This window comes from Anolis carolinensis, chromosome 1 (assembly GCF_035594765.1).
Source record: "Anolis carolinensis isolate JA03-04 chromosome 1, rAnoCar3.1.pri, whole genome shotgun sequence".
NCBI lineage: Eukaryota > Metazoa > Chordata > Lepidosauria > Squamata > Dactyloidae > Anolis > Anolis carolinensis.
The window spans coordinates 11,626,054-11,638,381 of record NC_085841.1 but is presented as its reverse complement, the minus strand read 5'-3'; positions in this window follow the sequence as shown (position 1 = coordinate 11,638,381).

The following is a 12,328-nucleotide window of genomic DNA, read 5'->3' as shown; positions in this document are numbered from 1 at the left end:
AGGTGAATTATAAATCCCAGCAACTACAACTCCCAAATGTCAAGGTCTATTTTCCCCAACAGTCAAACTCCAAAACTCAAGGTCAATGCCCACTAAACACAGTATTTTCTGTTGGTCATGGGAGTTCTGTGTGCCAAGTCTGGTTCAAATCCATCATTGGTGGAGTTCAGAATGCTCTTTGATTGTGGGTGAACTATAAATCCCAGTAACTACAACTCCCAAATGACAAAATCAATCCCCTCCCCAACCCCACCAATATTCAAATTTGGGTGTATTGGGCATTTGTGCCAAATTAGGTCCAGTGAATGAAAGTATATCCTGTGTATCAGATGTTTACATTACGATTCATAACAGCAGCAAAATTACAGTTATGAAGTAGCAACGAAAATAATTTTATGGTTGGGGGTCACAACAACACGAGGATCTGTATTAAGTGGTTGCAGCATTAGGAAGGTTGAGAACCACTGCCATAGATAAAGGCTCTGTTCAGATAGCTGAGTTCAGAAGTAAAAGGAGAGATGGAGCTGAGGTTGCCGGGGTTCAGGAATAGACCCTGTTCACCTTGAGTATGATAGTAGATGGGATAGACATGTTGCAACAAACAAGAAGAAAGAAAATATCATGTATTAAAGATGTTAGATATATCTACTTCTAACATCTCCTTGAAGTATTCCAAAGCTGGCAATCCTTTTCTGCAACCTCTTTGGAAATCTTCATCTGTAACTAACCTCCTATGAAATTGTGGGATTTGGGTTTTCTTTCTCACCCACGGCCCACCTCTCTGCCTATATCTTCTACCTCAATCTACTTCCCTGTAATTTAAAGCCATTGTTTGTTTTCTTTTATCTTGCCCTTCATCTATTAAAAATCATTGTTATTAGGCATTTATCTTGTTTTTGTCTCTTTGGGAGAAGAACCTGACATGAACTATACAACTGGCATCTAAATTTCCATGCACACTCTTCAAGAAACATTTGCCCCATTGTTTCAGCCGTGGCCTCGCAACAAAACCTCATATCATTTCCCTTCCCTCCCACTCCTAATCAGAGAGCCATGTAATTGTTTTGTTTAGGAAAATATTCCCCAGATCGGCATCTTGTTCCAAACAATTTTGCTCTTCTATGGTGCATTTGCCATCGCCTGATCTAATACCTATACTTACAATCTGAATCTTTTGAAATGGATTCCATTGTTCCTCATTATTTATTATGCTTCCTATTGTTTCCAGATGGTGCAAAGGAACAATAGATTCATACACTCCTCTGGAAGAAAAAAACGAACCCAAATTAATGGCAATATTGGGCCCTTATCCTTCCCATGATAGAGTTGTAAAAGTTTTGCACTTCCTCTTCTATTGTGTCAATATGCCATACAACAAGTTGTGCTTTCAACATCATACCTGCCAGGATAATCAGCAAGCAGACTCAGGACTGATCTTTGGGCTCATTTTTCAGAATGGTTAGATCATTATGTTCTTATTGCACACCATTAGGAAGGATAGAAGTGATCAACTTTTCATCAGCTGAAATTGCCCTCTGTTGAGTCAGAATATCTGTACCTTAATTGGTATCATACTCTAATCCAGTGGTTCTCAACCTGGGGTTCCCACATGTTTTTGGCTTTAAACTCCCAGAAATCCTACCAGCTGGTAAACTGGGTGGGATTTCTGGGAGTTGTAGACCAAAAACCTCTGGGGACCTCAGGTTGAAAACCACTGCTCTAATTGGTAATATCTGTCCAAGATGCAAAAAAACCAAAAAAAAAAAAAAAACATTGCGTATTCATTCTGTTTTGGTTTTTTATCTCCAGCAAATATAATTGCTCTTTTGTATGATCACTGCTTGGTACCAAGCACATTGATGATGCCATACATCAAAAGATGGAAACCAAGATCTCATTGGAGACTTCTGTCTTCATAAGTGCAGTATCGGTGTACTAGTTTGGGTATTGGACTAGACTTTGGGAGACTAAGATTCGCACTTAGCCATGGAATCCCACTTGGCCTTTGGAGAGACAGACATTGGATGACCAGCCTCATTATAATTATAATTCTATTCTGAATGTTATTAGGTTCCTTTCACTGGGATATTTTAATCTAATGATTTTATCTTATATTGCTGCTATAGTCCCCCCACCTTTGAAGTTGACTGAATCGCATTGGTGGTTGTTTGATATTATTACTATTGATATTATTATTGTTGTTTAAATCTTTGTTTAACTTGTTTTATCATCTTCTTGTGTTTTAAACTGTGTGTATTGTTAATGTATTTGTGCTGTTACTTTTGTAACATTGTGAGCCGCCCCGAGTCCCCATGGGGAGATGGTGGCGGGGTACAAATAAAGTTTTATTATTATTATTATTATTATTATTATTATTATTATTATTATTATTAGTGACCTTGAGCAAGTCATACTCTTTCAGCCTGAGAGAAAAGCCATGGCCAACCTCTTCTGAACAAATCTTGCCAAGAAAATCTTGTGATAGAGTCATCTAAGGAAAATTAAGTCAATTTTTTGTGTGTCAGGAGCGACTTGAGAAACTGCAAGTTGCTTCTGGTGTGAGAGAATTGGCCATCTGCAAGGATGTTGCCCAGGGGATGCCCAGATGTTTCGCCATCTTGTGGGAGGCTTCTCTCATGTCCTTGCATGAGAAGCTGGAGCTGACAGACAGGAGCTCAACAACTCCTCGGATTCAAACCACCGACCGGTCAATCATCAGTCCTGCCGGCACAAGGATTTAAGCCATTGTGTCACCGGAGGCTCCAAGTCAAAGATGACTTGAAGGCACACAATTACAACAACGAAGAGGATGGATATCTGCAGAAATGAAAACTGTCCATTTCTGTAATGCCTGTATCCCATAAAGCGCTGCTATTACGATGTAAGAAAGCCAGAAAATTGATTGGTGTGCACCAAGACGCACGTGTAACAGGACCATTGTGCAACACTCCTGTTGTCTGTCAGGACACCAGCTAGGGAGTACTGCTGATGCACAATAGGACATTCTAGCTTTAGCTGCTCTCCATTTGCACATCTTCACAATTCACCAACAGGATTTGCTGCATAGTTAAATATATATAAAGTTACATAATGTACACGGAAGAAGAGGATTCAGACAGCAATTCCAATGGGAGCCATGCACAAACTGAACCTAATGTCCTAACCTGGAGTTTTACTTTGATTGTTCGTGTCTTTTTCTCCTTGTCTCCTTTTCAAATGTGAAATGGTTAAAAAAAAAAAAGACGGAAAATGTGGGAGGGAGGCATGCAATTCAGCTGGCCCTTTCCTTTATTATAAAGTCTTTTTTTCTCAAATCACCTTTCTGACACATTTGTCCATATTGATTAGATGCTTTTAGAATGACATTGTCTGACCTGTCGAAATCTATCAATTGCTCTCCGCCTGATGCCTAATTCCCCGACTCCTGCATCTTCTAACATTGCAGTGGGGCTGATATTCATGAAGGCTTCCCTCCCCTTCCCTCCCTTTGCTAGAAAAAAAAGAGGATCAATATTCATATGCATATTAAATCTGCATTAGCATTGCTTTTCAACTTGGTCTTTTAACTGACCCTCCCTGATATTCACACACACACACACACACACACACACACACAAAGCCTCTTTCCCTTTTCACAGCACTAAACATATCACTGGTAGCATCTCAAGCATACAGATTTGATACCCTATTCCCATGATGCTTGGTTGAGTTATTAGAAACTTGTTGCACATTAGGATAAATGCATATTCCCCATGGATTTCATTGTATTTTCATTTAGTGAGCTGCAAACTTGACTATTAAATATGTTTGGACCATTCCAATTTCTTCCCCTTAAAAAATGTGCATGCACACACAGAGAAACACCCTATTTTGTAAGGAAAGAAGGCCTTAATTGTTCCCAAGGTATTGGATAATCCACTTCTGATGGGTCTTAGGTTGAACTAATAGGCAAGCAACTTACAGCTTAGCTGCATTGGGTTTTAGTCGGGTAATCAGCCACAGAATTCTCAAGTTCAAAACTTGTCAAAATGAGCAGATCATCGAATTAGAAGCTGAAGCAAGTCTCTAAACTGATTTTTCTTTCCTTTCCTTTTTTTTTTAAAAAAAGGCAATTAATTATTATCCCAGAAAAAGGAGAGTTTTTCCGAGCTGATTGAAAGCTTCCTGGGTTAATAGGCAGAAAACAATTATGAAGTCTCGGAATAATTCGATATGTTTATTTGGATTTTTAACTCTCCTTTTCCTTGTGCGTGGAGGGAAACAAACAGGCAAAACAAATACAAGTATGAACACATTATTACATTATAGGTGAAATAAACATAGAGTATCCAAATAGATCAAAGTATTTTCTCCCCTTTCCAAATCATGTACAGTAGAGTCTCACTTATCCAAGCTAAACAGGCCAACAGAAGCTTGGATAAGCGAATATCTTGGATAATAAGGAGGGATTAAGGAAAAGCCTATTAAACATCAAATTAGGTTATGATTTTACAAATTAAGCACCAAAACTTCATGTTATACAACAAATTTGACAAAAAAGTAGTTCAATACGCAGTAATGTTATGTTGTAATTACTGTATTTACGAATTTAGCACCAAAATATCACGATATATTGAAAACATTGACTACAAAAATGGCTTGGATTATCGAGAGGCTTGGATAAGCGATGCTTGGATTAGTGAGACTCTACTGTACTTCATTCAGGGCAGCTGACAGCAAGGAACTGCACAACTGCTCTATAAATAAAGGTAAAGGTTTTCCCCTGACATTGAGTCTAGTCGTGTCCAATTCTGGGGGTTGGTGCTCATCTCCATTTCTAAGCCAAAGAACCGGCGTTGTCCGTAGACACCTCCAAGGTCATATGGCTGGCATGACTGCATGGAGTGCTGTTACTTTCCCACCGGAGCAGTACCTACTGATCTACTCACATTTGCATGTTTTGAGAACTGTTAGGTTGGCAGAAGCTGGGGCTAACAGCAGGAGCTCACCCTGTTCCCCAAATTCAAACCAACTTTTCATTCAGCAAGTTCAGCAGCACAGCAGTTTAATCCGCTGCACCACACAACTGCTTGATATCCATATATAAATCTGCACTGTCAAAATAATGCAGTTTGATGCCACTTTAATTTGCATGACTCAATGCTACAGAATCCTAAGATTTGTAGTTTGATGAGGCAACAGCACTCTTTGGCAGAGAAGGCTAAAAACCTTGTAAAACTACACCTCTAACGACTCCATAACATTGAGCCATGGCAATTAAAGTGTGGTCAAACTGCATTAATTTGACACATTTAATCTTACATGCCACTTGACAGCTGTTCTGCAATGTAGTTGCACCCTGTATCTCCAATTTAAATCCAGTTTAGTCCCAAGAGATCCCTTGGAACCTATGAAATGGATGTGGTTTCTAGATCTCTTGAAGTTTAAACTAAATGGATTTTAGGAATTTCTCTAGGAGCTTCCAGTGGCGCAGTAGGTTAAACCCTTGTGCCGGCAGGGCTGCTGATTTGAAGGCTGGGTTGCTGACCTGGAGGCTGCAGGTTCGAATCTAATCCAGGGAGAACACAGATTAGCTCCCTCTATCAGCTCCAGCTCCATCTGGGGACAAGGATGGTAAAAAAAAATCCACACACAAACATCTGGCCCTTAGGCAACGTCCTCGCAGATGGCAAATTCTCTCACACCAGAAGCTACTTACAGTTTCTCAAGTTGCTCCTGACACACAAAAAGGCATTTCTCTGCCTCATGTATCTCAATGGCCACAATCCTACGTCATGGCTGTGTAGCTGAAATCTTCATATGTGCTATGCAACTCTTGTGTTCAATGGTAACATTGCACCAAACGTGCAACCAAATGTACAGATCACGCCTTTTCTGGCTTGAGTTTAGAACTGGAGGCTGAAGGATATATTGGAGTACACCTTGTCTTTGAAAAAAAAAACCCAGTTTTTCCCAAAAATATGTTGAATTATAAGCCCCGACCTCCCCAAGAGTTAGAGTCTAGCATATCCTGAGGGCACCAAGTTGCAGGAGGCGGATCTAAGTACACTTCCCTTGCCCTTGCAGGGAAAAGAAGGAAAGTCATCTGGAAAGACACCCCAGGACAATGTGAAACAAACAATGGATATGGTCTGACTTCATTTGTCCAAATGGGCTTGGAGGACATCCAAAATGTTCAGGTAATCAAATGCTCCAATAAAGGTAAGTGCTATTTGCACAGGGGGTGACTGTGACCCCAGGCTACGTGGGTGATACACAGTGAATTTGGATAACTAGCTGCCTCGGATTTCTGGTGAGGGTTGCCAGGTCAAAACTCCAAATAACAGCTACATTATGGAAGTCTGATGTTCTTTTCAGGGAGTTCTCTGGCATATTATTTTTTGAAGGGAGAGGATACTGTAAATGTCCTGGATACATTTGCAGCAGAAATGGTTGTGGGAAGGGCAGTTTCAAAAAGCAAGTTCCTATTTGAAATCGATCTGTGGGGATGCTGGTGGACAGCCAGGCAGAGACAAAGTGTTCATCTATTCTGTAGAATTAATGCAGTTTGGCACAACTTTAACTGCAATGGCTCAATGCTATGGAATCCATATAGTTGTAGTTTGGTGAGGCACTTTATAAAACTATAACTGAACACTTTATAAAACTATAACACTACAGATTCTTGAGCCATGGTATTTAAAATGGTGCTAAGTAGAAAGATTTCCCAGTTTACCACTGTGCCTCTCCAGTCAACCAGTGGCGGTTTTGGTCAAGATGCAGATCTGTGACCAATGCCCTTGGGCTGTTACTGTATAATGTGGCAAAATCTTTAATGCAAACATGGTACTGTTTACCTCTTTGCACAGCATTTTAAAAAGAAAAGGATAAAACTAACATAAGTCCCAGATATGTCTGCATAAAGACACAAAAAATCCAACCAACAGAAGCAAGAAGAATCTATTGGCAGAGTTCATTGTTCCTTGTCCCCAGAATTTCACATTGAATCCCAACTGTGAAATAAGAGACCAGACAAAGAGATATGGAGATATAATGGGCCATTTATTGGCCTATTAAAAACTGCTAATTGAACTAAGTAACTAGTTGTGGGGGAAGCATTGCAACATGATCAATGGCATGAGGCCAGATATCATTCTCTGACTACCTGCCAAGCCAGCCACTGGGCAAAGCACTTGATCCCGGGGGCACTCCACAGTAGTGGTTTGCTATCCCAGCCGGTCATTATTGGAAGGCCATTCCTGGGAACTTCCCTCCCAATCCGCATAACTCAAAAGAGAGAGGTAAACCCCCCAGTTAAGACCCAAATGAGATATTTTGGGGAACCCCTTAAGCCACAGAAGCTATAGTCCTCCTTCATCCCAAAAGGGAGGGGTGCCAAGGTGAACACTGATCCATTTTCTCCCCCACTTCTTGCCAGTGATGCCTAGTTATGACAGTCCCACCCCCTTGAATTCCTTATTCCCAACAGTTTCAATATGGGGCAGGCAAAAAAAATCCTCTTTAAGGAGGGGAAAAATTTCTACCTGACCCTAGTGCAACCATTATTAACTCATATTGAACAGAGGGAGGGAGAGTGGGTTGCGCTGCCAGAGGCCAAAAGCAGTTGCTGCTCAGTCATTTAGTCATCTCCAACTCTTCGTGACCTCATGGACCAGTCCACGCCAGAGCTCCCTGTCGGCTGTCGCCGCCCCCAGTTCCTTCAAGGTCAAGCCAGTCACTTCAAGGATACCATCCATCCATCTTGCCCTTGGTTGGCCTCTCTTCCTTTTTCCTTCCATTTTTCCCAGCATCGTGATCTTTTCCATGTTTTCCTGTCTCCTCATGATGTGGCCAAAATACTTCAGCTTTGCCTCTAATATCCTTCCCTCCAGTGAGCAGCCGGACATTATTTCCTGGAGGATGGACTGGTTGGATCTTCTTGTGGTCCAAGGCACTCTGAGGATTTTCCTCCAACACTACAGTTCAAAAGCATCTATCTTCCTTCGCTCAGCCTTCCTCATGGTCCAGCTCTCGCATCCATACTCTGGGGAAAACCATTGCTTTGACTATGCGGACCTTCGTTGCCAGTGTGATGTTTCTGCTCTTCACTATTTTGTCAAGGTTGGCCATTGCTCTCCTCCCAAGAAGAAAACGTCTTCTGATTTCCTGGCTGCAGTCTGCGTCTGCAGTGATCTTCGTGCCTAGAAATATAAACTATCTCACTGCCTCCACGTTTTCTCTCTATTTGCCAGTTATCAATAGCTGTAGTTGCCATGAAGGAGGCTTCCTTAAGCCCTGTTGCAGTCTGGCAGTGACACCAGCCTCAAGAGAACACTAGCCTTTCTGTCTGGAGGTGAGTGGTTCCTCAACTCTTTGTTGGCTCTGCTGATTGGGGAATTAAGGCACTGTAGTCCAATAAAGTAATTTCCCCAAGTTTTTCTCTCACAAAGGATTATTTGTCTAACGGTGCATACCTTGGACACCCATAATGGAACATCTGTAGAGGTTCATTATTTCCACAAACATTGGAAATTGCAGAGGGAAACCACAAATGGTGGTGGCCTTCTGTTGGCTAGTCAGTGATACAAATAGCTTGTCAGCACTGCAAGTGTGTTCCATTCTAATTTTGGAGGGGGCAATGCTTTTCCTATCAGCAGCATCTACTTCAGGCATCCAGAAGAGTAATGATGGCATGGGACTTAAGGAGAAGCCTTGCTAGATAAGTGTTTTCAAGTACAGTTTAGCTGCCAGAAAATTCTGGGACATAAGAGAAAAGGGGAGAGCTATGGAGGGAAAGAAAGAGGGGAGAGAAAGATGGGAAGGAGAGAAAGAGAGAGGGAATGAAAGATAGAATGAGAAGAGAAAAATGAGAAGGGGAAGAAAGAAGGAAGAAGAGATAGAAAGGAAGAAAGAAAAAGATGGAAAAGGAAGGGAGAAAGGTAGAGAGAAAAAATAAAGAGAGGATAAAATATGAGCTTTTCTGATTTAGGAAGACAAGCAGGATCAACCCTAGTTAGTACTTGAATGGAAAACTACCAACCAGATAAAAATGGAAATAATATCCATTATTCTTTGTTTCCAGGTCAAAAAAGAGGATCTTTAATAGTCAGGAACCCCCCCCCCCCCCAACCATTGCTAAGAATAATAAATCACTGAATATCTTGTGCAGTTTTCTCAAGTACAGTATTTGAATGTCCTCAAATGGTCATGGTTAATTATTCTGGATAGAAATACATTTTCCCTACAAAAACCTGTTTTCTGCACCAGAAATACATTGTGTGCAAAAAAATCATACTTTCTGTGTGGAAAAAAATCTACACAAAAATATAATAATAATAATAATAATAATAATAATAATAATAATAATAATAATAATAATAACAATAATGATAACAACAACAACAACAACAAACTTTATTTTTATACCCTGCCCCATCTCCCCAGAGGGACTCGGAGCGGCTTACATGGGGCCATGCTCGACATAAAAATACAATAACAGCAATAAAACAGTAAAAACAATTTTGCACATCAATAAGACATCAACATCAGTAAAACAGTCATAAAAATCAATATACTGCATAAAATATTAAAAACGGGAGGCTAAAAACAGATCTGGGCCAAATATATTTTTGTTTAAAAGATCTACATGATATTCTATACAGAATAATTTCTCCATTACACTTCAGGACATTGAAACATAGGAAGAATACTGTGGAGGCATATTAGTTTTATCCTGTAGTGGGAAAGAGATTATCATTATTATTCATCCTTACATCGAAGGACAAAATATGCAACACAGTATATTTTGGGGATGGTAATTTGGGAACCGAACCATGTGACCAGAAGTGCAACGTTGTTCTGAGGACACTCCCAAGACTGCATTGGAACAACTCTTGTGCCTTTTACACCCCATTTATTTATTATTTATTATTAATTTACCATATTTGTACGCTGCACTTCTCAACCCCGAGGGGGACTCAGAGCAGCCTTACATATCGACAATAGTAACAACACTTTATTTATATTTCTCTGTATCTCCCCAAGGAGAGTCAGGGCAGTAATTCAATGCCTTAAAATAACATACAATTGGTAAACATTTTCATTAAAAACCAGAGAATTAAACATCTAAAATTACATCAGTTATTAAAATCACATAATCCAAAGTCGCAATCCAGGGCCATTCCAATTGTCACTGCACAAATTCTACATTCATTTATTGCACTGTAGTTATTCTCCAAAAGCTTGGTCTCATAGCCATATTTTAGCTTTCTTTCAGAAGACTAGAAGGGAAGGAGCTGATCAAATATCACTGGGGAGGGAGTTCCACGGGTGAAGGGCCACCACTGAGAAGGCCCTGTCTTTCATCCTCACCAACCACACCTGCGAAGAAGGTGGGACCAAGAGCAGGACCTCCCCAAAGATCTTAATCCCTGCAATTAATCAGCTAAGTGTAGACATTACCAGAAGGACTTTGGAAATAATCATGCCTGAAAATTTGGAGTGCTGCTGCCAGTCAGAGTTGTTGATATTGAGCTAATAGGATCAATAGTCTGAGTATAATTCCGCTTCCAAAGCCCCATGTTATTTTTGCTGATATTGCTCCATTCATAATGATCCAAATGTTCTTACTGGAGCATCATGGAAATCAGTAATAGAAAAGCTTGACTGGGCCATTTTGTTGGGCGGAGCTAATGGAGAAACTTTCCCCAGATCAGAACTCAGTTTGTGCATTACAAGTTGGGAAACTTAGTATTCTCAGCCAGTTTATTATGAGCATCAACTGCATCACTCCAGAGACAAATGGCTCCCACACAGCTGCCTCCGCCTGAGCATCACTTATCAACCACTCATTGTTATAAAATTATCAGAATTGTATTTTCCAGTCCTGAAAGACTGCAGTTTTACAAACTGTTGCTGGGAGACATTAAACACAGATCATTTCTACTGTCTTGTCACTTAAATTTTATGATGTTTTCCTGAAAGCACTTTTGAAGAATCCTAAACTCATTTAAGCTTTTAAAGTCCCTAATATTTAATAACTAATGAAATGATTTGAACTTTTATTTGATTGTAAATTCTGTTTGCCATGTTGTCGCAGACAGGTGGCATAAAATATTCAATTTTTTCCCCCCACTTTGATGGCATAAATACTTCAGTGTCCTGCTGGTAAGACATATCAATCAAATCAAAGGTTCAAAAATGGGTTATTATCCAGGTGCGGGGATGAGTGCAAACCCAAGGCTTTAGTTCACAGTCAATCGGTAAAGAATGCCTTCACAGTCAATAAACGGCTGCTACATGTACCACTTGCAGAGTTATTACTGCAGAGTTCATAAAGTGGAACGCCGCACTTCTGACAGAGCTGTAAGAGGCTGCGTTTTTCAGATTTTTTTTTTTAAAAAAATTGCTGGTTATATTGCAAATAAAACAACAGTGATGTTCCGAACCTATGTAAAGATTGAATTTTCATGGAGGACACAGGCAAAGCACAAGCTCTCCTCCACGGAGTGATTGCCAGGACTTCAAGGTGATGACATTGAAAGCTTGAAATGGTTTGGGAGCTGAGTACTTGGAGGAACGGCTCTCTGTGTACATATTTGCCAGAGAACTCATGTCTGCAGGAGGAACTCTCCTCCTCCTTGCCCAACCCATGGGGACAACACAACGTACAACAGCATCACAAGCAGGGTGTGTTGCACTAGATGACATCATTAGCGAAGGTGACATCAAAATAACTATCCAAAAATTTTAGCAAATGTTTATTTTTTATTCAAAAGTATTCCTATAGTAAAATACAGCAGACTCTCAGTTAACTGGAACTCTCAAGGAATTGGCAATTTTTTGAACTACAATTGCATAATGCATTCATTAAGCTGTTTTCATAATACAGTAAAACTGTCTCACATTAAGTTACATTTGCCTTTATTTGTCTTAAATTGCTTTTATTTATTTATTTACAGTATTTATATTCTGCCCTTCTCACCCCGAAGGGGACTCAGGGCGGATCACATTGTACACATATAAGGCAAACATTCAATGCCTTAACATAGAACAAAGACAAGACAAACACGGAGTTCCGAGCTGGCCTCGAACTCATAACCTCTTGGTCAGAGTGATTTGTTGCAGCTGGTTGCTCAACAGCCTGCACCACAGCCTGGGCTAGTAAAGGTAAAGGTTTCCCCTGACGTTAAGTCCAGTCGTGACCGACTCTGGGGGTTGGTGCTCATCTCCAATTCTAAGCCGAAGAGCCGGCATTGTCCATAGACATCTCCAGGTCATGTGGCCGGCATGACTGCATGGAGTGCTGTTACCTTCCCTCTGGAGCGGTACCTATTAATCTACTCACATT